Source organism: Hyla sarda, chromosome 12 (assembly GCF_029499605.1).
Source record: "Hyla sarda isolate aHylSar1 chromosome 12, aHylSar1.hap1, whole genome shotgun sequence".
NCBI lineage: Eukaryota > Metazoa > Chordata > Amphibia > Anura > Hylidae > Hyla > Hyla sarda.
In genome coordinates, this window is record NC_079200.1 from 49,447,629 (window position 1) to 49,473,473 (window position 25,845).

Genomic DNA, 25,845 nt, shown 5'->3' on the forward strand with positions numbered 1-25,845 from the left:
ACACGTTATATAAGTGTGGGATAAACCAATGTATAATTGTCATAATATAGAATTTTGTTCCAGTAAAGCTGCACCAACTGGTTGATACCCAGCTTTTCTAGTCAACAGAATATATTAGTAGATATAAAGAATGAAGAAATGCAAAACAAGGCAGACGTTGAGTCAGAGTCTGGGAGAGATAAATGGGCACAATAAGAGCTGTAATGGTGGCCACCTTGGTGGTCACTCAGCTTTTCTCAATACAACTAAGAAACATGCTGTATGCTGTAGTTCTGAAAGCTCAGCATCGCTAGGGGTGGCAGAAAAGAGGGGGTCACAGCTGTCTGTTGGTGTGGTGGCAATGCCAGACTTCCAAGGTCACACTGTATGAACAGCTGCGCCCATAAGTTATATAAATATAATATCAGCGCAGTATCCCATACGTGTGCAGACAGGGTGGTGGTGCGGAGCATGGCTCTGGTGAAGAGGGGGTTAGTCCTACAGGCATGTGTCTATTATTAGAGGTGGGATGTAAAGCATTATTCTCATTAGGAGCGTAGGCATGTTAGCTAAGGAGTCATCCCCCCCCCTTACTTAAGTTGAGATATCATTTACTGAAGGGAGGGGGTCATGTCCTCCAGCGCTGTGTGACAATGTGACAAAGAAGGTAGTACTCAAGTGACAAATGGCAAGAGATTAAGTGTGATCACATCTTGTCGGTGAGCATTATGCTTTAATTCTTTGGGCAAGGCAAATAGGAAGAAGCATAAAGATTTGTCAGCCATCTACTTAGGCGTTATTCTTTTCCAAGACACCAGATGTATGTATGGAGGCCACTTATACCTGGTGCTTATATAGATGTAGTATGCACATTCAACAAAGTGTCCCTGATAAACAGTGGAAAGACAGCGCCCCCTGATTTTGCTTCAGGAAGATCCCAAGAATAGTTTTAGATCAGTGAGAGCAGCGCTCAGATACCCTGTTTCCCCGAAAATACACCCTACCCCGAAAATAAGCCCTGGCTGGATTATCGGGGTGGGCTGCAATATAAGCCCTACCCCCGAAAATAAGACCTAGGGCCAGGGGTACTCAACTGGTGGACCACGGCCGCCAGTAATGAGGGCCCCCCATCCCCCCCCTCCCTCCCCCTTTGGCTGGTCCCTTGGCAAGTTAAATGAAGGGACGCTGCCGCATTAAAATGTCCGCGCGTATGCACACCGGACATCACGGACGTGTCCCTGCCCCGGCTGCTACCGGTAAGCAGCAGAAGGAGATCCCGCCGCCGCCGAGAGCTGCAGTTTCAGTTGCGGACGCTATGAAGGTGGGGAAGTGCTGGTTTATTATGGCAGAGGGGTGGGGGGCACTGTAGGAGTGTGGAGGATGACGGGAAGGGGAGGATGGGGGGCTGTAGCAGTATGGAGGATGGGGGGGCTGCAGGAGTGTGGAGGATGGGGGGGCTGCGGGAGGATGGGGGGCTGTATAGCAGTGTGGAGGATGGGGGGCTGTGGGAGGATGGGGGGCTGTATAGCAGTGTGGAGGATGGGGGGCTGTAGCAGTGTGGAAGATGGGGGAGGGTGTGGCATCCTCCACACTGATACAGCTCCCCATCCTCCACACTGCTACAGACCCCCATCCTCCACACTGCTACAGCCCCCCATCCTCCCATAGCCCCCATCCTCCACACTCCTGCAGCCTCCCATCCTCCACACTCCTGCAGCCCCCCATAAATAAATAAGCCCTACCCTGAAAATAAGCCATAGTGTGTTTTTTGTGACTAAAATTAATATAAGACCCGGTCTTATTTTCGGAGAAACACGGTAGTAGTAGCGTAGTCAGGAATATAAACAGTCAAGATGCAAAACAACAGGGGGCAAAAACGTGAACCTAGTCATGTGGCAATTGGTGAGAGTATTAGCATCTAAATCGCCGTTCATCAAAATTTCTGAAATGGTAAAAATTGTTAAAATTACAGATATCCTTAAAGAGGTACTCCCGTGGAAAACTTTTTTTTTTTTAAATCAACTGGTGCCAGAAAGTTAAACAGATTTGTAAATTACATCTATTAAAAAATCTTAATCCTTCCAGTACTTTTTAGGGGCTGTATACTAAAGAGAAATCCAAAAAAGAAATGCATTTCCTCTGATGTCATGACCACAGTGCTCTCTGCTGACCTCTGCTGTCCATTTTAGGAACTGTCCAGAGCAGCATATGTTTGCTATGGGGATTTTCTCCTGCTCTGGACAGTTCCTAAAATGGACAGCAGAGGTCAGCAGAGAACACTGTGGTCGTGACATCAGAGGAAATGCATTTCTTTTTTGGATTTCTCTTTAGTATACAGCCCCTAAAAAGTACTGGAAGGATAAACAGATTTGTAAATCACTTCTATCAAAAAATGTTTAACTTTCTAGCACCAGTTGATTTAAAAAAAACGTTTTCCACGGGGGTACTCCTTTAACCCCTTAAGAACCAAGCCCATTTTGGGCTTAAAGGCCTTAAAGGGGTACTCCGGTGGAAAAAAAAAACTGGTGTTAGAAAGTTAAACAGGTTTGTAAATTACTTCTATTAAAAAATATTAACCCTTCCAGTAGTTATCAGCTGCTGTATGCTCCAGAGGAAATTGTGAAGTTCTTTACAGTCTGACTACAGTGCTCTCTGCTGACACCTCTGTTCGTGTCACAAACTGTCCAGAGTAGGAGCAAATCCCATAGCAAACCTCTCCTGACAGGTCAGACTGGAAAGAACTTCACAACTGCCTCTGGAGCATACAGCAGTCAGTCCCCTCAATGTAAGCCTGTGGGAACAGGTGTGACACCTGCCACTCCCTCTCCCATAGTCTTGCATTGAGGGGGCGGCGTGTGAAGTCACGAGGGGGCGGGGCCGTAAAGTCACAATACTCTGGCCCCTGTATCGCGAGTCATCAGCATGGAGTGATATTCGCTTAGCACAGCTGAAGACAAGCGGTGCTGCAGGAAAGATTGCGGGGGATCCCCAGCGGCGGAACCCCCACGATCAGACATCTTATCCCCATGTGCCCCACAAAAGCCATACGCGCCGCATGGCGTTTCTGTGTCCAAATGTTAGCTGGGAGTCAATAGGGAAATATGAAATGCTATACCCCCATATATACCCACACCAGAAGAAACACTGTGTGTCCATATATGTTAGCGTTTTCATTGGCGTTTACCTCCTCTCCCAATCCTTCAATAGAAATCCTTGAGTCAAAAATGAAATAATCACATGACTTGTAATGGCAAAACACAGGGGATAAAATGCTGAATAAGAAACGGCTATACTAATACTTAATTTTAGGGAAAAACAAAACAAAAAACAGCATCATGGAGGAAATCAACTAAGGGACTGTTTTTGCAGTTTTTTTCAAGCCAAAAGAGGCCAAACAAAAAGTTGTTTCTGATCGTAGCCTTAAAGGTATCCTTCTCTATCCCCCTAGTTGCCTGATACCATCACGAAAAGTGGTTCCTTGTCTAAATATTTATACCATTCCTAATTAAGTCGGTGGGAATAATATACAGCAATCTACCCTAGTAGCACCTGCTAGAAGTCCTTGTAGGAGACTTGCCTGTGCTTCAGGAGATCTTCCTTATTTCGGATACTTAAAGGGGTACTCCGTGGATTATTATTATTTTTTTTAAATCAACTGGTGCCAGAAAGTTAAACAGATTTGTAAATTACTTCTATTAAAAAATCTTAATCCTTCAAATACATTTTATGGGCTGTATACTATAGAGGAAATGCTTTTCTTTTTGTATTTCTCTGATGTCACGACCACAGTGCTCTCTGTTGACCTCTGCTGTCCATTTTAGGAACTGTCCAGAGCAGCATATGTTTGCTATGGGAATTTTCTCCTGCTCTGGACAGTTCCAAAAATGGACAGCAGAGGTCAACAGAGAGCACTGTGGTCGTGACATCAGAGAAATACAAAAAGAAAAGCATTTCCTCTGTAGTATACAGCCCCTAAAAAGTACTGGAAGGATTAAGATTTTCTAATAGAAGTAATTTACAAATCTGTTTAACTTTCTGGCACCAGTTGAGTTAAAAAAAAAAGTTTTCCATGGGAGTACCTCTTTAAGGATAATCCAAATGAATTGTATTTTGAGAAGAGAGCCCTGTGAGTCCATGGTGCTCCTCCAGTCAGTACACAGGTGGTTTGGGGGTCTGTACAGCAGCAGCTCTGTGTGCCCGCCATTGTGATGCATCATCCTGGGTACATTTGCTATTCAGTTGCTAGAAGGTGACAACCTTTATGGGCGCTACAGTGATATTTATTTGTTCTTCTTTACAGATATAACTAAGAAACCACTGTAAGAACTTGACAAACAGGGAATGACTGAAAGACTGTCCGCATCCAGATGAAAATGAGACTTTCCGTGCTAAGCACGAGGGGCAGACACCTGACCCCCTACACTAAACTATTTCTCGGTTAGTATGACCTCTGCTTGGAGGACATAGCTGAGGGATGTTTCTGTCATCTCCATTCTGTAGCCACTACTTTCACAGATTTTTCTTCTTGGCTTAGCTATCTCTATGGTGTCCCTATTTTGTGTTAGCATACTAGGACATTATATTCCATTCTGCAGTTCTTACCAAAGCCAGGACTGAATTCCAGCAGAAGTATTACGAAAGGGAATCATTTCATTTGGGAGCCATTCCGCACAAAAAATAACTAACAGATCCATTGGAGATCTTGTAAATCATGGTCAGTTCTCTTTGCTTGTTTGGGTTTTTTGTTCTCCCATTGCAGTAAATGGATGAAAAACTGGAGAAAAGTGATGGAAACTGATGTTGTTCTTTCAGTACAGTGACCCCCCGACCTACGATGGCCCCGACATACGATCATTTCAAGATACGATGGCCTCTCAGAGGCCATCGCATGTTGAAGGCAGCATCAACATACGATGCTTTTGTATGTCGGGGCCATCGCATAAACGGCTATCCGGCAGCGCAGACTGCTTCAGCTGCCACCGGATAGCCATTTACGGTGCCCCGTGAGCTGCGGTGATGGTCTCTTACCTGTCCTTGGGGCTCTGGTGCATCCTCTTCAGGATCCCCTGCATCGTCAGCGCTCTCCATCGTCGTCATCATGTCGCTGCGCACGCCGTCCTGTCATCCAATAGGAGAGGCGTGCGTAATGACGTGATGGCGGCGACGGAGAGCGAGGATGCCGGGGAAGCAGAGGCCTTGCCGGAGCGTCGGGGACACCCCGGAGACGCGGCGACAGCGATGGACGGCGACATGCAGGGCAGCGGTGACGGTTCAGAGTGGCGGGGACAGGTGAGTACAACCTTTAATACCAGTGGTCTTCAACCTGCGGACCTCTAGATATTGCAAAACTACAACTCCCAGCATGCCCGGACAGCCGTTGGCTGTCCGGGCATGCTGGGTGTTGTAGGTTTGCAACATCTATAGGTCCGCAAGTTGTAGACCACTGTCCTATACTTTACATTGCACGGATCCCTCAACATGCGATGGTTTCAACAAACGATGGTCCATTTGGAACGGATTACCATCGTATGTTGAGGGACCACTGTGTATATCGTATCTGGGGCAAAATAATATACTGCAACCTGTACCAGATCATTGAGAAGGTTCTCACCACCAGTAACCCAACATTAGTGCCATTTCACTTCCGATTTTTGACCCTTCTGATGACCTTTGACTGATTCAATCCTATCTAGTCCCTAGATTAAAATAATTTTAATGGGTAGTGCTGGCTAAAGGTAGGCATACATTTTCGGCCAACAGTTGACACTCCTAAACTCTCCATAGATGTGAATGTTTGGCAGGGGCAGCTTATTTTACCAGAATAAGGTGGGGCGGTAAAATTCCTTACATCCTTCTCTCCACCAATCTTATGTGCCGGTGGAAAGTTGGGAGGAACCAATACACTTTCAACTGTTGTCTGAACCCAGAAGAGATTGAAGGTTAGCCAACTGTAGTCTAAGGTGTAAAGCCACCTTAATGGGGTATTCCAGTTTTTTGTATTTAACCCCTTAAGGACCGAGCCCTTTTTCACCTTAAGGACCAGAGCGTTTTTTGCAATTCTGACCACTGTCACTTTAAACATTAATAACTCTGGAATGCTTTTAGTTATCATTCTGATTCCGAGATAGTTTTTTCGTGACATATTCTACTTTAACTTAGTGGTAAAATTTTATGGTAACTTGCATCCTTTCTTGGTGAAAAATCCCCAAATTTGATGAAAAAAATGAAAATTTTGCATTTTTCTAACTTTGAAGCTCTCTGCTTGTAAGGAAAATGGATATACAAAATAATTTTTTTTTGGGTTCACATATACAATATGTCTACTTTATGTTTGCATCATAAAATTTATGAGTTTTTACTTTTGGAAGACACCCCATTATAAAAACTACACCCCCCAAAGTATTCAAAATGATATTCAGTAAGTGTATTAACCCTTTAGGTGTTTCACAGGAATAGCAGCAAAGTGAAGGAGAAAATTCAAAATCTTCATTTTTTACATTCGCATGTTCTTGTAGACCCAATTTTTGAATTTTTGCAAGGGATAAAAAGGAGAAAATTTTTACTTATATTTGAAACCCAATTTCTCTCGAGTAAGCACATACCTCATATGTCTATGTAAAGTGTTCCGCGGGCGCAGTAGAGGGCTCAGAAGGGAAGGAGCGACAAATGGTTTTTGGGGGGCATGTCACCTTTAGGAAGCCCCTATGGTGCCAGGACAGCAAAAAAAAAAAACATGGCATACCATTTTGGAAACTAGACCCCTCAGGGAACGTAACAAGGGGTAAACTGAACCTTAATACCCTACAGGTGTTTCACGACTTTTGCATATGTAAAAAAAATATTTTTTTTTTTACCTAAAATGCTTGGTTTCCCAAAAATTTGACATTTTTAAAAAGGGTAATAGCAGAAAATACCCCCCCAAAATTTGAAACCCAATTTCTCCCGATTCAGAAAACACCCCATATGGGGGTGAAAATTGCTCTGCTGGCGCACTACAGGTCTCAGAAGAGAAGGAGTCACATTTGGCTTTTTGAAAGCAAATTTTGCTTTGGGGGCATGCCGCATTTAGGAAGCCCCTATGGTGCCAGAACAGCAAAAAAAAAAAAACACATGGCATACCATTTTGGAAACTAGACCCCTCGGGGAACGTAACAAGGGGTAATGTGAACCTTAATACCCTACAGGTGTTTCACGACTTTTGCATATGTGAAAATTTTTATTTTTTTTTTACCTAAAATGCTTGGTTTCCCAAAATGTTTACATTTTTAAAAAGGGTAATAGCAGAAAACACCCCCCAAAATTTGAAGCCCAATTTCTCCCGATTCAGAAACCACCCCATATGGGTGTGAAAAGTGCTCTGCTGGCGCACTACAGGTCTCAGAAGAGAAGGAGTCACATTTGGCTTTTTGAAAGCAAATTTTGCTCTGGGGGCATGCCGCATTTAGGAAGCCCCTATGGTGCCAGAACAGCAAAAAAAAAAACACATGGCATACCATTTTGGAAACTAGACCCCTCGGGGAACGTAACAAGGGGTAATGTGAACCTTAATACCCTACAGGTGTTTCACGACTTTTGCATATGTGAAAATTTTTAATTTTTTTTACCTAAAATGCTTGGTTTCCCAAAATTTTTACATTTTTAAAAAGGGTAATAGCAGAAGACACCCCCCAAAATTTGAAGCCCAATTTCTCCCGATTCAGAAAACACCCCATATGGGGGTGATAAGTGCTCTGCTGGCGCACTACAGGTCTCAGAAGAGAAGGAGTCACATTTGGCTTTTTGAAAGCAAATTTTGCTCTGGGGGCATGCCGCATTTCGGAAGCCCCTATGGTGCCAGGACAGCAAAAAAAAAAAAAACACATGGCATACCATTTTGGAAACTAGACCCCTCGGGGAACGTAACAAGGGGTTAAGTGAACCTTTATACCCCACAGGTGTTTCATGACTTTTGTATATGTAAAAAAAAAAATTTTTTTTTACCTAAAATGCTTGTTTTCCCAAAAATTTTAAAAAGGGTAATAGCAGAAAATCACCCCCAAAATTTGAAGCCCAATTTCTCCCGAGTACGGCGATACCCCATATGTGACCCTAAACTGTTGCCTTGAAATACGACAGGGCTCCAAAGTTAGAGCGCCATGTGCATTTGAGGCCTAAATTAGGGACTTGCATAGGGGTGGACATAGGGGTATTCTACGCCAGTGATTCCCAAACAGGGGGCCTCCAGCTGTTGTAAAACTCCCAGCATGCCTAGACAGTCAGTGGCTATCTGGCAATACTGGGAGTAGTTGTTTTGCAACAGCTGGAGGCTCCGTTCTGGAAACAGTGGCGTACCAGACGTTTTTCATTTTTATTGGGGAGGGGGGCTGTGTAGGGGTATGTGTATATGTAGTGTTTTTTACTTTTTATTTTGTGGTAGTGTAGTGTTTTTAGGGTACAGTCGCACGGGCGGGGGTTCACAGTAGTTTCTCGCTGGCAGCTTGAGCTGCAGCAGAAAATTTGCCGCAGCTCAAACTTGCAGCCGGATACTTACTGTAATCCTCCGCCCATGTGAGTGTACCCGTACGTTCACATTGGGGGGGGGGGGGGAAACATCCAGCTGTTGCAAAACTACAACTCCCAGCATGTACGGTCTATCAGTGGATGCTGGGAGTTGTAGTTTTGCAACCGCTGGAGGCTCCGTTTTGGAAACAGTGGCGTACCAGACGTTTTTCATTTTTATTGGGGAGGGGGGCTGTGTAGGGGTGTGTGTATATGTAGTGTTTTTTACTTTTTATTTTATTTTGTGTTAGTGTAGTGTAGTGTTTTTAGGGTACAGTCGCACGGGCGGAGGGTTCACAGTAGTTTCTCGCTGGCAGTTTGAGCAGCGGCAGAAAATTTGCCGCAACTCAAACTTGCAGCCGGATACTTACTGTAATCCTCCGCCCATGTGAGTGTACCCTGTACGTTCACATGGGGGGGGGGGGGGGGGAAATACCTCCAGCTGTTGCAAAACTACAATTCCCAGCATGTACGGTCTATCAGTGCATGCTGGGAGTTGTAGTTTTGCAACCGCTGGAGACACACAGGTTGTGAAACACCGAGTTTGGTAACAAACTCAGTGTTTTGCAACCAGTGTGCCTTCAGCTGTTGCTAAAGCTACAACCCCCAGCATGTACAGACAGCAGAAGGGCATGCTGGGTCTTGTAGTTATGCAACAGCCGGAGGCATACTACATTGGCTGGGGATGCTGGGGATTGTAGTTATGCAACAGCTGGAGACACACTGGTTTGCTACTTAACTCAGTGTGCCTTCAGCTGTTGCAAAACTACAACTCTCAGCAGTCACCGACAGCCAACGGGCATGCTGGGAGTTGTAGTTATGCAACCACCAGATGCACCACTACAACTCCCAGCATGCACTTTAGCTGATTGTGCAAGCTGGGAGTTGTAGTTATACAACAGCTGAAGGTACACTTTTCCATAGAAAGAATGTGCCTCCAGCTGTTGCAAAACTACAAGTCCCAGCATGCCCATAAGGGCATGCTGGGAGTTGTGGTGGTCTGCCTCCTGCTGTTGCATAACTACAGCTCCCAGCATGCCCTTTTTGCATGCTGGGAGCTGTTCCTAAGCAACAGCAGGAGGCTGTCACTCACCTCCTGCTGCTGCTCCACGATGCCGCCGCACAGGTCAGTCCCTCGCCGCCGCCGTCGCTCCTGGGGCCCCAATCTCAACAGGGACGCCGGGGATCGGGGTCCCCAGCACCGGGGGTCGTCTTCCCGCACCCGCTCACGTCCTCCGGAAGAGGGGCGGAGCGGGTTGCGGGAGTGACACCCGCAGCAGGCGCCCAGATTGGTCGGCCGGGAATCCGGCCGACGAATCAGGGCGACCGTGAGGTGGCACCAGTGCCACCTCACCCCTGCTGGCTCTGGCTGTTCGGGGCCGTCTCTGACGGCCCCGATCAGCCAGTAGTTCCGGGTCATCGGGTCACTGGAGACCCGATTGACCCGGAATCCGCCGCAGATCGCTGGACTGAATTGTCCAGCGATCTGCGGCAATCGCCGACATGGGGGGACATAATGACCCCCCTGGGCGATATGCCGGGATGCCTGCTGAACGATTTCAGCAGGCATCTGGCTCCCCTCCGGCTAGTGGCGGGGGCCGGAAATGCTCAGGGCGTATCCATACGCCCTCGGTCCTTAAGGACTTGGAAACGGGGGCGTATGGATACGCCCTATGTCCTTAAGGGGTTAAATAAAACTTTCCCCCAAATATATATAACTTATTAATATAGTATACTTATTAATATAGTCTTATAACAAATTCTACTGGCTTCAGTATGGTTTTATGTAATTCACCCCTGATAGGAATTTGTGTATTTTTTTTCCATTTTTAATGTAGTATTGTCTCCAGGTCCTCCCCTGCTCTGAAGACAACACATCATCCTCTGCTGTGTTAGGAAACATGGCTGGATCATGTCTCTGATCTAAAGCCCTGATCCCTGAGTGATGTCATCACTTCTGTCCAGCCCCTTCAGCCTACATCACCATCTCCCTGTCATACAGATTTCTAAATATAACTTTATTGGGACAGTTAGGGACAAAATGGTGTGTTTGCAGCATCCTGCCATGCGCTGATTAATGCCACAAGCAGAGGAGCAGACAGGGTATGTATGACAGGTGCTCCAACCTCACTGATACAATGATATGCTGTAAAATGTTCTACAACTTAGACCCCCAAGACAGATGGATTATGTTCCAGAACTGGAATAGAAGGTAAGCAATTTTATATGCTTCCTCACCACTTTTATTTTTTTGACATGATGTTGCAGTGCCCCTTTAAGTCAGTACAGGCCACTGTTTGTCGCACAAATTCCACCATGTGCACAGTGCAGCAGAATCCTATTGAAATCAATGCAATTTCGCATGGATCCCAAAAGAAACAAAGGTGCTCTGCACTCACCACTAGATGCTCGATAAACGGCTTCCATATCGGGCTGATGCTCCGGCACGGTACACAGGACTGCGTGGCCACGGAGTCCTGTGTACCGTGCCGGAGCATCAGCCCAATATGGAAGCTGTTTAACCAGCATCTAGCGGTGAGTGCAGAGCACCTTTGTTTCTTTTGGGATACTTATTAGTGATTGTTTTTCCTTTTGTTTTAGCACCGCCGCTGCTGGAGATTACCTGGCCACCTGTTCAGTTGCTATTTTGTCCTGCTGAGGGTCTACATTTGAGAGGTATCAGTGCCACTTGTTTTTTCTATGGAATTTCGCATGGACATTCCGCCGTGTGGACATACCTACTCCTCACAGGTTCTGGACTGACCCTTAGAGAAACCAAGAAAAGTTTGTTTAATTCTGTGCAACCCCAACAAAGGACAAAGTCTACATTACAGGGTAACCAGTGCATGGAGCCATCTACAGCATTCATGATACCCCTGAATATATGTCAGAGAAAGTAGTGACCATGGGGGGGGGGGGGGGGGACATTTTTCAAAACATACTTTCAGCCAGCCCATTCTGACATGTATTCAAAGCAGGAAACAATAATCATTTTCCAATAGGATAAACTTTAGGTTAGATTTGATAAAGCATTTAAGGACAAGTTCCTGTAACAAACTAGAATGTTCTAGCAGCCAAGTGAGATCATGGAAAGTATCCTGACTGTCTCGTGAATGATGAGTACATCCAACCCCGGATCAGAAGATGGCCTCTCACTACCTCATCTGATCTGGTTTCATCCCTGGATGTAATATGCCCCTGCTGCTTTGGCCATGTACTGTCCATTGTGTCCGTGAATTTGGCAGCTTTGTCTTTGGAGGACGGACTAATTTCCCCTTAATTTGACCTTCCAGGAATTCACACTTGCTGTGTCAGAAGGCTCTCCAGAATGTCTTGTACCACCCAGGAGAGAGTGTGGTAACCAGATCCCATATAGGAGTGACTGGATTGCCTTCATTCTTGACATTAGACAGTGTGAAGGACACAGGTAGCATTACACTTTCATTAAAGGAGATGTCCGGTGCTCACTTTTCTTATTTTATCCGTTCCGGGCTGAAAAATAAAAGAAAACAAATTTTCTCTTACCTGCCTAGGCTCCCCCGGTGCTTCAGTACCGGTGTTCGGTCCCCGGGCTGTATTCTTCTTACTTCCTCTTAGCCCGGCACGTCACATGGAGCTTCAACCTATCACCGGCCGCAGCGATGTCCCGCCTCGCCCAGTGATAGGCTGAAGCTTCGTATGACGTGCCGGGCTAACAGGAAGTAAGAAGAATACAGCCCGGGGACCGAACACCTGTACCGGAGCATCGGGGGAGCCTAGGCAGGCAAGAGAAAGCTTATTTTCTTTTTTTTTTTGCAGCCCAGAACGGATACAATAAGAAAAGTGAGCACCGGACATCTCCTTTAAAGGGGTTGTCTGAAGATAGACACTTATCACCTATCTCTTGATTGAATAGAGTGACTGTCGAGCTCCAGTTCTATTCTATCTCTATAGGACTGATACATATAGCTGCATACAGTCTCCAGCAGTCCCAAAGAGATTGAACAGTGTGGCACACATGCTACCCCACTGCTCCATTTAGATGAGAGGGTTGGGACCCCTAGCGATCAGAAACTCTTCACATATCCTGTAGTAACTGGGTGGAAACACAGAACAACAACTCAAAACTATAAATGTAGTATGGTGTGCAAAAATTGACATGCTGGAGAAGTAAATGCATAGTTAAAGGGGTACTCTGGGTGAAAAGATTTTTTTTTTTTTTTAAATCAATTGATTCCAGAAAGTTAAACAGATTTGTAAATTACTTCTATTAAAAAAAATCTTAATCCTTCCAGTACTTATCAGCTGCTGTATGCTCCAGAGGAAGTTGAGATGTTCTTTTCTGTCTGACCACAGTGCTCTCTGCTGACACCTTTGCCTGTGTCAGGAACTGTCTGGAGTAGGAGAGGTTTGCTATGGGGATTTGCTCCTACTCTGGACAGTTCCTGACATGGACAAAGGTGTCAGCAGAGAGCACTGTGGTCAGACAGAAAATAACTACACAACTTCCTCTGGAGCATACAGCAGCTGATAAAAACTGAAAGGATTCATTTTTTATTATAACATTTAACATTACATTTTCTGGAGCCAGTTGATATGGAAAAAAAATAAATGTTTTCCACTGGAGTACTCTTTTCATGCATAATGAACCATTGGTGTAACTGTGCAGCTAATGTGCCCAAATAACTTTATGATAACAAAAAACTACAATGGAGGAAAAAAGTATTTAATCCCTGATGATTTTGTACGTTTTCCCACCAACAAAGAAATGATCAGTCTGACACCTCCGTCCGTCACGCCCCCTCTCATAGACATGAATGAAGGGGGCGTATCGTGACCTCACTAGGGGGTGGGACCGTGACGTCGCATCACCATCTGGGAAGTAGCGCCCAGCACAGAAAGGCGGGGGCTGCACCGAGATCACGGGGGTCCCCAGTGGCAGGTAAGATTAGATGTATTAACCTCTTTAATTCACTCTTGAGTCTCTTAGCTAGTAGTCAAATTATCAAGAGTATACAGGAAGATTTATTAAAACTGGTTAAGAGGAAAAGTTGACCGGATGCCCATAGCAACCAGTCAGAATGATTCTTTCATTTTTAAAGAGGGCTCTGAAAAATAATAGACGCAATCTGATTGGTTGCTATGGGCAACTGGTCAATTTTTCTTCTGCTTCGGTTTTGATAAACCTCCTCCATTGTTGCCTAGGCCTTTCCCCAAAATACATTGTGTAGTGCTTCTAGTAACCAATACAGTGGAGGGGCTTCACAAACAGGAAAGTATGCAGGACCATCTTTATTTATAATTTGACCCTGGGATCAGACCTTCAAGTGGATCACCCAGATACAGGTTGTGTTGTCCATATAGTAATACTCAATGACCTTCCCATGGATAAGGCACTTTGTTTTCCGAAGGAATGTTCTGTCAAGATGTGTTCTGCTGACATAACTATTCACAAGATACTGTATGGCCAATGATTTTATTGGCCGCACTTAAGATTTTGCTAGTTCATCAGCTCAGTGCTGGCCCTTTTACATGGGTCAATTATCAGGGAGTAGCTTGGCCTGTGTAAAAGGGTCTTAAAGGGGTACTCCAGGGAACTAAACCCATAGCCCATCCTTTCCCTCTCACCAACTTATGTATATGTCTAAATATCATTCATTAGCTATATACAACAGTTTTCCTCTTTCAGTTATCACTTACATGCAGGAAGTGAGAGATAAATGTAATTCTCAAATCCACCTTGTCTCCTCACTGAGACTAGCCCCCTCCCTTCAAGACAACACCACCTGATTTCTGTTTGGTCTAGAGCTCTGGCTGTACAGCCACACCTCCCCTCCCCCTCCCCTCCCTGTGTAAGAGCCTTGTGAGCCCTGAGAGAAGAGCAGAGAAGATTTTCAGTCACAGCTCAACACATAACGCTGTTCTTTTTTTTTTTTTTTGTAGATCTAATCCCTGACTGCTGCCATTCAGAGCACAACTTGATTTATTGCTGGGGGGGGGGGGGGAAGCATAGTCTGAAAGACAAGACCTGTACAGTGTGTGTGTATGTGTGTGTGTGTGTGTGTGTGTGTGTGTGTGCAGTATGAGCATGCACACAGATAGTGAAAGTTAAAGCAGTTGGCTGGCAGCCATTACACAGAGCTGCACTGACCTCTGTAAGTTGTAGTCTGTGCTGCAAGCAGGGAAAAGGTATTTAGGAGACATCAGGGGCCAAAGGAGCTGCCATATTCACATGGATAACTACACGGGACACAGAACAGGTATTGTGGTGGCTTTGGGGCATTTTTATTTTTCTTAACTTCCTTTTTTCTGGACTTAAAGGGGTACCTAAAAGTACCCCTTTAAGTCCAGAAACTCATTAACATAGGTGAGTAGACCTTTATTCTCCACACAGGTTAGTGTCCCAGAGATGACACCTGCAAAATAAGGCATTTTTGGTTGTCCTGTGGATATGCAAAAATGACTAAGTATAAAGCCTGATGGGCTGTGTTTGTGCGAGGGGCGGAAGTAATTATCGCTCCCTGCACTTCCAGGTGGGGCTCATTGGGAACAGGTGGGGGCGTGTGTATATAACTTCCCCCTCTCCTACAGGGGCGGAGCACGTGTCGTTTGTGGAACCCTCCCAACCCTCCCTTATCTTATTCCTTCACTATAGTGCATGCCCTCTATAGGCGTGCCCTCATTGCACGGTTATGGCACAACTCAGACCGCTATGCTAGGGTAAGATCTTGTATAGGTATGTAGGCAATCTTTCCTGTCACTAGTACACGTATGGAGCCCCGATCACAATTTAGGTATAAACCTTTAAAGGGGTTGTCTGGTTTAAAAAAAATAATTTTTAATTTTCAGATTACAGCAGCCAAGGGAATACATGTAGTATGGAGAACCAGTGGGATGGCTGACTGTCTGGAATAATGGGGCTAATAGTCTCCTGATTGTCATGACCGACTGGGGTTGGACAGGGAGAAGTGAGCCCTAAGCTTTCCCTAATAACCACTCTCCCTGCATACTTGCTATCCGCCCTAAATGGCGGATAAACAACCACGGTGCTGGTCCCTACCTGAGCTAAAGTGCAGTGGGCATAAGAACAAATAATAGACATAGTCGGTCACAGGCCAGAAACATGACAGGAAAACTACCAAACAAAGAGATATACCAGACATAATATAAACATACTAACAGGGCAGAATATAGTGTACTGACAAATATTTCAAAAACCGGAATCCAAATAAATGGCAATATGAATAAATGAACTAGACAAGGTATGGAATGAATAAACAGTAGAAACCAGGAAATGCAGGGGATGAACAGAAGAAATGAATGTTAAACACTAAACTGGTCAGGAACATACTGTAGAACACTGGACACACTGGACTCAGATAACTAACATAAACAGATTAAGTTCAGAGGACACAGATCAGTGAGTAAGCACAGAGGACACTATAGACCAATGGTAAAGCACAGATGAAACACAGTGATCATGTACTCTTTGATCAGTGCATGTACTAAAAACTCTAAAGATCAGCAAACAACTCTGGACACATACAAAGAACAAACTAGACACCCCACTCCATGAAAGGAGTAGACAGCAATAATAACTCCAGATAGACTTCTAGCCAGCAGGCACACTCCCCCGTGTGATCAGGATACTAGCCTAGAAGGAAACAGAAATATAATACAGGGAACACTAGACTGAGAAACGGATGAGTCTGAACAGACTCAACAAAACCAAACTCCAAACAACATGGAGAAACCAGAATACCAGAACAGGAACTATACAAACGAGACTCACAGTGTGAACACAGACTAAGATACAATGCTAAAGCAGAACGGACATACTATAATCCTAAAAACCGACAAAAGTACTACAGGCTAAAATCTATCATAAACAGAACTATTAACCATGGTTAAAACTATTAACCATGGTTAGAAATATCACAATATAAATACAAGGTGCATAATTAAAGGGGTACTCCCATGGAAAACTTTTTTTTTTTTTTTTTTTTAATCAACTGGTGCCAGAAAGTTAAACAGATTTGTAAATCACTTCTATTAAAAAAAAATCTTAATCCTTTCAGTACTTTTTAGGGGCTGTACACTAAAGAGAAATCCAAAAAAGAAATGCATTTCCTCTGATGTCATGACCACAGTGCTCTCTGCTGACCTCTGCTGTCCATTTTAGGAACTGTCCAGAGCAGCATTTGTTTGCTATGGGGATTTTTTCCTGCTCTGGACAGTTCCTAAAATGGACAGCAGAGGTCAGCAGAGAACACTGTGGTCATGACATCAGAGGAAATGCATTTCTTTTTTGGATTTCTCTTTAGTATACAGCCCCTAAAAAGTACTGGAAGGATTAAGTTTTTTAATAGAAGTGATTTACAAATCTGTTTAACTTTCTGGCACCAGTTGATTTAAAAAAAAAAAAAAAAAAGGTTTTCCATGGGAGTTTTCCATTTGACCCGACACTCTCCAACAACTATATACACAACAACTTTACAAGACATTTCGGATTGGGCTGCCTGAGGCCATCTACCCAATGCCTTGGCTACTGGGGTCCCTTGTTTTGACACACTTCCCCCCCAGAACTCTATACATAGACTCCAAACACCATGTTACATTTACATTTGGTTAACTCTGTCTCTTCACGTGTGTTGTGAAGCCATCAGGAATACCTTCTGGCCAGTAAAGTATCCTGCACGCTGGGACAGGAGAAAACATCAAACACACTCATTATAGACATGGGTGGACTGGAAAATATACAAGGCTACAGTCCTATCTAATCATTGACATTGGATTAGACTAAAGTAATAATAGTGTACTGACTACACTGGACTATGTGTGGTTCTTAACTTTTATTTATGAGTTACTCTTTGTACCTTGCTTGGAGTTATTCTTGGGTGGACCTTTGGGACCTATGCAACACCACTTCAGGAGAGTCTGGAACACTTGCATCTTCTGGAGCTCTCGGTACAGTTGGAACTATGACTGGTGTATAAACTGGAGCCAACGGTGACAGGACTGGAGCTGGAGTAGAAATTGATGTTGGTGGAACAGACCCCAAGGCTGGTGAGACACAGAAGACCGCAGGCTGGCTTTGGGAAAACATAGGGAAGTCCATAGATGGATGAATCCCCTCGCCTGGGACATACTCTCTTGCAGGTCTAACAGCTGGAGAAGATGATGCGGGGAGCACTGGCAGATCTTCTTTTAGACACAGTTTGATTCAGTTGTGATGAACAACTTGTGGCTCATACCCAGGCTTTTGTACTTCATACACGTCCGAGTCTGGATACGGCATGGCCTGTCACTGTGTATGGTTCAGTCTCCCAGATAGAGTCCAATTTATGGGTTCTTGGAGACTTCAGCAGCCACACTTTAGCGCCCAATTGAAGTGGTTTTGCAGAAGCATAATGGTTATAATCCTCCTGTTGTCTCTGCTGGGCCTCGCCCATCTTCTTGCTGACAATTTCTTTGGCCTCTTGGATTCTTCTCTGGTGGTCACAAACAGTCGCTTCTTTTGTTGCCACAGACATTTCAGCTCATAGTCACACTGTGTCCGGCGTAGAGGGGTTGGTACCTTTTTCGCCAGCAGGTAGTCCAACAGATCCCCCATGACTTGACTTTTGTCGAGTCTTCCAGGTGTATAGGTCTTCTTGAACCTTTTTGGACCTGGGCTTGCCATCCCTTAGGGCGGTCACAACATTTTGATTCATGAACCATTGATAAAATGGGGGCATCTCCCCATCTTCCCACAAGTCTTCGACAGGGAGTTCTTCGCCGGAGGTCATCTGAGACAGTACATCTGCATTGACATTCGACTTGCTGCTTCTGTACTTGATGGTGAAACTATAATTGGCTAATCTTGAAGCCCAACATTGTTCAATGGCACCCAACTTGGCGGTGTTCAGGTGGGCCAACGGGTTATTATCTGTGTAGACAGTAAATGGTGTGGCAGCCAAGTAGTCTTTGAACTTTTCAGTCACGACCCATACCAAAGCGAGAAGTTCCAATTTGAATGAGCTATAGTTTACATTGTTCTTTTCGGCTCCTTGCAGCCCACAAATCCCAGGAAGCTCCTTACATCTTTCACCGTGTGCGGGGTAGGCCAGTTCTTGACAACTTCCACTTTTTCAGGATTGGGCTGGACTCCCTCGGCACTGACAACATGACCCAGGTAGTGTACCTGAGGTTTAAGCAAGTGACACTTTTATGGCTTGATCTTCAGCCCATGCTTAATCAGGACTTAGAAGTTGTCTGACGGATGACTGAGATGCTCCTGGTAGGACTTGGAATACACAATGTCATCGTCCAGGTACAATAGGACACTTTGAAAATTCAGATGGCCCAGGCATCTTTCCGTCAAACGCTGGAATGTAGCAGGGGCATTACACAGCCCAAACGGCATACTTTTAAACTCGAACAGTCCCATGGGTGTCATGAAGGTTGTCTTCCACGGCCATGGGCACTTGCCAATATCCGCTGGTTAAGTCCAGGGTGGAGAAATAAGCAGCAGACCCGAGGGCTGTGAGTGACTCCTCAATCCTTTGCAGAGGGTAGGCGTCCTTATGTGTGACATTGTTCAGTTTCCTGTAGTCGGCAGAAAAGCGGATGGTTCCGTCTTTTTTCTTGACCAGGACAAGTGGCGCCGCCCAGGGACGCCGACTTTCTTGGATGACGTCTGCCTCTTTCATATCAGCCAGCATCTTCTTGACAGTCTGATACATGCCTGGTGCGACCGGGCGGTGTCTTTCCTTGATAGGTGCGCTGTCACCTGTGAGGATTCGGTGTTGGATCATTGACGTATGCCCGAAATCTGTGGGGTGTTTGCTAAAATCTTCATGTTACCTTTTGGCGACATTGATGACTCCCATGACTTCATCCCTTGGGGTAGTGTCGTCTCCAACTTGGAGTTGTGCCCACCAGGGCTCAGGAGGACTCACACTGGATCCTTCAGCCACTTGGACTGCACGCTGTCGGGCCACCATACATTCCGTTAAGATGTCCTTCGACTCCATGAGATACAACTGGGCTACTGGGGTGTATTTGGGTAACACAGTAGCAACATCAGACAAGTTGACTAACTGGACTGGAACTCTCCCATTGGTAACATTGATAAGGCTTCTCGCAGCTGGGACAAGAGGGTGGTCTTCTAGTTGCAGAGGCTCCAACAGGGCTTAATAGTCTCTATTCTTGACTCCGGGATGTGCACAACACCAGATGATAGTCTCTGTGTTGGGTTGCAAGGTCATCGACCTGATGTCTTGTACTCTAACGCTGCATATTTAACCTTGCTTGTTGGCAAACCTCCGCTCAGCTTGTAGACCCTTCAAGTGGTGCTGCGCAGCCTGCTGGCCTGAAGGGAACATATGGGGAATAGAGGCATGCAAAGCGTGTTCATGCCCAATATAAACTCAGCAGGCCCCTTATTTGTCATATTAGTTACAATCACTCCCTGCCCGCTAAGTACATGCTCTCCCAACTGAATGGTTGGCTCCCAGTATCCATGTCTGGGGACTGGTTGCCCATTACCCGCATCTACTCTGACAATGCCTCCAATGGTATACCTTCTACAATAATTTTTACATAGAGGCAGGAGGCGACATAAAGTGAGAGTCTTGACTTAGGTCGTTCTGGGATTGGACCTGAAGACTGTTTTCCTGAGGGCTGGTCCGCGACCTCAGGGGAAATCCATTTAAATCCCAACACTGTGTTATCCAATGTCCGGGTTTATTACAATTGGTGCAAAAGGGTCTTTTAGTCCCTGGGGGTCTACTAGGTGGAGGGTTTCAGGGGTTGCAATTGCGGGGAGCAGTAGCAAGGGTAGGTTTTCTATGCAGGGGTGGTTCACGGTCAGGTGGAACAGACCGGGTGGCAAGCTCCTTCACAACCTTAGTCAACAGTTCAATGTCTCGCCTAACACTCTGTAAATCCCAGACGGTGGTGAGCAGGGCCGCCATCAGGGGGGTACAACCCATACACCTGTATGGAGCCCGGAGCTCCAGGGGCCCGGACGTCCCAGGACCTTTTTTATTTTTTTATGGCTTGTCACCCCCCTGATGGCGGCCCTGCTTGTCAGTGAGTGACTGTGACTGTCACTCACTGACCGCTGGGTGCCCGCAAGGACTATGACCGGGCCTCATAGTCCTTGCGGGCCCGCACATTTATTTCTAGGGCGCGGGCCCCTTAAGAATGATGGCAGAGCCGGACAGGCCAAGGTCTGACTGGAGTAGAGAGGTCACGTACTCCGCGCAGGCACGCACGTCTACTCCAATCACCTGACCTGTCCACGTCCCTGCACGATCTCCTTCATCCTCCCCGTCCAGCACCAGGAGCAGCAGAAGCCTCATGTGGATTCTCCGATCCCGGCAGGGTAGGTGAACGTGTGTGTGTGTGTGGGGGGGGGGGTGTTATGGGAGTGATAAGAGGTGATGAGTGGTGCGGGGGGGGGGGGGAGTTGATGACTGATGAGTGGTGCGGGGGAGGGGGTTGATGACTGATGAGTGGTGCAGGGGGGGGTGATGAGTGGTGCAGGGGGGGTGATGAGTGGTGCAGGGGGGGGTGATGAGTGGGGCAAGGGGGGGTGATGAGTGGTGCAGGGGGGGTGATGAGTGGTGCAGGGGAGGTGATGAGTGGTGCAGGGGGGGTGATGAGTGGTGCAGGGGGTGATGAGTGGTGCAGGGGGTGATGAGTGGTGCAGGGGGGGTGATAAGAGGAGCAGGGGGGTGATAAGAGGAGCAGGGGGTGATGAGAGGTACAGGGGGGTTATGGGGGTGATGAGAGGTGAAGGGGGGTTATGGGGGTGATAAGAGGTGGGGGGGTTATGGGGGAGATAAGAGGTGTGGGGGGTTATGGGGGTGTTAAAAGGTGCAGGGGGTTATGGGGGTGATGAGAGGTGCAGGGGGGTTATCGGGGTGATGAGAGGTGCATGGGGGGGTGATAAGAGGTGCAGGGGGGGTTATGGGGGTATGAGAGGTGCAGGGGGGTTATGGGGGTGATAAAAGGTGCAGGGGGTTATGGGGGTGATGAGAGGTGCAGGGGGGTTATTGGGGTGATGAGAGGTGCATGGGGGGGTGATAAGAGGTGCAGGGGGGTTATGGGGGTGATGAGAGGTGCAGGGGTGGTTATGGGGGTGATAAAAGGTGCAGGGGGTTATGGGGGTGATGAGAGGTGAAGGGGGGTTATGGGGGTGATGAGAGGTGAAGGGGGGTTATGGGGTGATAAGAGGTGCGGGGGGGGGTTATGGGGGAGATAAGAGGTGTGGGGGGTTATGGGGGTGTTAAAAGGTGCAGGGGGTTATGGGGGTGATGAGAGGTGCAGGGGGGTTATCGGGGTGATGAGAGGTGCATGGGGGGGGGGTGATAAGAGGTGCAGGGGGGGTTATGGGGGTGATGAGAGGTGCAGGGGGGGTTATGGGGGTGATAAAAGGTGCAGGGGGTTATGGGGGTGATGAGAGGTGCAGGGGGGTTATTGGGGTGATGAGAGGTGCATGGGGGGGTGATAAGAGGTGCAGGGGGGTTATGGGGGTGATGAGTGATGAGGACACAGAGGATAAGAGGGGGTGTTTATGTATATGTTATGTGTATGCATGTGTGGCAGTATTGTATTCAGGGGTACAGTGTGTGGCAGGATTATATTTAGTGGGTACAGTGTATAGCAGTATTATATTCAGGGTACAGTGTATAGCAGGATTATATTTAGGTTACAGTGTGTGGCAGGATTATATTTAGTGGGTACAGTGTGTGGCAGTATTATATTCAGGGTGCAGTGTGTGGCAGGATTATATTTAGTGGGTACAGTGTGGCAGTATTATATTCAGGAGGAACAGTGTGTGGCAGGATTATATTTAGTGGGTACAGTGTGTGGCAGTATTATATTCAGGGGGTGCAGTGTGTGGCAGGATTATATTTAGTGGGTACAGTGTGTGGCAGTATTATATTCAGGGTACAGTGTGTGGCAGTATTATATTCAGTGGATACAGTGTTTGGCAGTATTATACTCAGGTTACAGTGTGTGGCAGTATTATATTTAGTGGGTACAGTGTGTGGCAGGATTATATTCAGTGGATACAGTGTGTGGCAGTATTATACTCAGGTTACAGTGTGTGTCAGAAATATATTTAGTGGGTACAGTGTATAGCAGTATTATATTCAGAGGGTACAGTGTGTGGCAGTATTATATTTAGTGGGTACAGTGTGTGGCAGTATTATATTCAGGGTACAGTGTGGGGCAGTATTTTATTTAGGGTACAGTGTGGGGCAGTATTTTATTTAGGGTACAGTGTGGGGCAGTAATATATTTAGTGGGTTCAGTGTATGGCAGGATTATATTCAGGGTACAGTGTGGGGCAGTATTACATTCGGGGTACAGTGTGGGGCAGGATTATATTTAGGGTACACTTTCTGGCAGGGTTATAATGATTACTGTCTTCATGCAGAGGATGAGGATCTGGTGAGTAGCCAATGATGTCTGGATGTCAGACTCTGCAGATGGAGCTGGAGGAAGACGTGGTCTCTGGACCAGATGAAGAAGAAAAGATAACAGAAAAGATATCACTCAAGTCAGAAGACGTCACTCAGGTCACTGATATCATTGTGTGTTCTCCTGACTGTCCCATCAGAGCTGTAGTCACTTGTAAGTTCTGCAGTGATGATGGGTAAAACTGTGTCCAATCTGTGTCTCTCCAGCTGTTACAAAACTACAACTCCCATAATGCCTGAGGCTCTCCAGACATGATGGGAGTTTTAGCTTTCCAACAGCTGGAGAACCACTTCAACCGAGGTGATCGGTGGGGGTCTCAGCAGTCGGACCCCCGCCAAAAAAATGGGCTGCTTATTATAAAATGCCCGGGCCCTGGGGGGGGGGGGGGGGGGTCAGGGGTAGGGGTAGGGAGCCCCGAGGTAATTTCTTTGCATTGGGGCCCTGTGGTTTCTAGCTACACCCCTGCGCACGGCAGCTGCGCATTGATACAGCATTGGGAGCAACGGTTAACAGCAGAAAGGGGCGTACAACAACTATATAGTAATACCCAAGAAAATTAGACATAATTAGAGACATAAAATAGTGAAAAAGTATATATAGTCTTTATTATTAGTGACTGATTTTTAAAAACAGAATTTAAAAGGAACGACAATGGACATACTCAGGGAGTATGAGGAAGCTTGTTGCGAAACAACGTTGTAGGGATGGCGTTCTGTATTAGGGTAAGATGTCCGCTGTATGCCCTTGTGATGTGAGATGGGTGATTAATATTTGAGTCATATTTTCCAGGACCTTGGTGATTGCTGAACATTGGTGTATGGTTTAATCCCGGTTCCTGGGACTCTCTACTCTTTCACCCTTTTATCACTCTCATAATTGCATACTTTATTTTGTTCTGTGGTGCGGTAATATTTTTTCTCCCTGGGCATTGTGCAATACGGGATTTACATCTATATAGTTATCCTGAGTGTATATGCTTACATATGTTGGTATTTAATTGCTAGTATATTTCTGTACAGCCTATACCTTTTACATGTATATACACCCGGATGGGGGTCACTTCATTATCTCCCATTTCTTATTGATGTTCTGTAGCCCAGTTTTGCTTCTGTCCCTCATCCAGACGCCTTAGTAGTCTGTCCATTGTCGTTCCTTTTAAATTCTGTTTTTAAAAATCAGTCACTAATAATAAAGACTATATGTACTTTTTCACTATTTTATGTCTCTGTGTAATTTTCTAGGGTATTACTTGTATTTCTCTGTATACCAGAGACAAGGTTGGACCATAGGTCAGTATTTTGTGCCCCTCTTTTTTTGGTTATTATTAACAACTACATAGTGGCAAATTGTGCCCCGGCCCATATAGTTGTTGTAGGCCCCTCTTTGCTAATAGTTTTCCCCCCTTTCTCTGAGAGGGGCCCAGGCCTACCACAACTATGGGGGCAACTATTAACAGAGGGCCTACCACAACTATAGGGGCAACTATTAACAGAGGGGCCTACCCAAATTAGATGGAGCCCCCTATATAGTTTGGGTAGGCCCCTCTGTTAGTAGTCTGGTGATAAGTTATAGATCGCAGGGGAGGTCCAAGCGCTGGGACCCAACCCCCCCCCCCCCCCCCCCCCGGTGTTCTCCTGCACAGGCCCCGGCGGTTTGGTGGAATCTGATGTCTGTACCCCGCAGGAAGATGCGGCCGGCACACCCCCTCCATGTATCTCTACATGGAACGGGGGGGGGGGGGGCTCAGGCCTTGAGCCGTGTGAGGGGCCCCGAAATTTCTGATGGCAGCCCTGGTGGTGAGTGGCAAAACAGGTGACACTGAAGCGGTGGATGGTGGTGGTGGTGGTATAGGTAAAGCTACCGCCCCTAGTTGTTCTTGGACAGATGCACAAGCTCCCTCTAACTCAGTCCCGGACTCAATCACTTGGATAGCCAGTCTCTTGAAAGCGGGGAATGACATGTTCGGGTTTTGGACCGCTAACATTCTCAGCTGGGCTTTTCCCCACTTATTATGAGCCCCATCAACAAATCTGTCTAGTAACACTTTATTGCCCTGCAAGGGAGATATATCGTCTAGTTTTTGAACAGTCTCTAGGGCATTCTGTAGAGCTACGGCACATGCTCTCAAGGTCTCACCTGACTTCTGTCGCCTTTCAAACAGATTTACCTCTAGGGGAGAATGTGACTCAAATACCTGGTACAGTGATGGATGTGATGGATGTGATGGAGATCTGGCAGCGATGTCTAGGTGCAGTGGAAGGTAAGTTGCTGTATATTTATTTATTTTTTTAACAAATAGTGCTAATATGGATGGGGAAGGAGGGGAGGTGTGTCTGTGAGTGTGTGTGTGTGTGTGTGTGTGTGTGTGTGTGTGTTTGTAGAGAAGGAAGCTAGCCAGTCAGCCTACCTGCCTGCCTAATCTAAAAAGGGGGGGGGGAGAGATCTACCTACCTAATATGAAGGGTGGAAAGGAGGGAAATCTGTCTATGTACATACATAACATAAAGGGGGGGTGAGATCTACCCAGGTAATGTGGCCTGCTTACCTACCCAGCTTATATAAGGGAACAGAGGGGGGCTAACTGCCATATGTGGGCATAGAAAGGGCTCAACTGCCACATGTGGACATATAGTGTGCCTAACTACTATATAGGAGCACGAAGGGGGCCTTACCTACAATATGTAGGCACAGAAGGGGCCTAAGTGCTATATGGGGGCACAGAGGAGGCCTAACTGCTAAATGAAGGCACTGTTACTATGTGAGGCAATATTGATGGGAAGTTTGAATAGATTTAACCCCTTAAGGTCCAAAGGCTTTTCGGTTTTTGCACTTTCGTTTTTCCCTCCTCACCTTTAAAAAACCATAACCCTT

General features: G+C 46.2%; 2 protein-coding genes across 7 annotated transcripts in view; one reads left to right on the forward strand and one right to left on the reverse strand.

Moving 5' to 3' along the window:
* The window catches only part of LOC130296740 (myosin light chain 4), a 53,432-nt gene extending 27,865 nt beyond the window's left edge, over positions 1–25,567 (reverse strand). For 3 of the 6 annotated variants that reach the window (XM_056548612.1, XM_056548609.1, XM_056548607.1), the window contains exons 1-2: positions 25,524–25,567; positions 11,141–11,282 (exon numbers count right to left, since the gene is read on the reverse strand). The gene's annotated coding sequence lies outside the window, so the exon portion shown is untranslated. Of the gene's footprint in view, positions 1–11,140; positions 11,283–25,425; positions 25,493–25,523 lie in introns of those variants that run through there. The other 3 variants (XM_056548608.1, XM_056548610.1, XM_056548611.1) reach the window with 3 other exon arrangements.
* The window catches only part of LOC130296739 (parathyroid hormone/parathyroid hormone-related peptide receptor-like), a 64,969-nt gene continuing 64,227 nt past the window's right edge, over positions 25,104–25,845 (forward strand). Inside the window, exon 1 of the mRNA XM_056548606.1 lies at positions 25,104–25,234. The gene's annotated coding sequence lies outside the window, so the exon portion shown is untranslated. The remainder of the gene's footprint in view (positions 25,235–25,845) is intronic.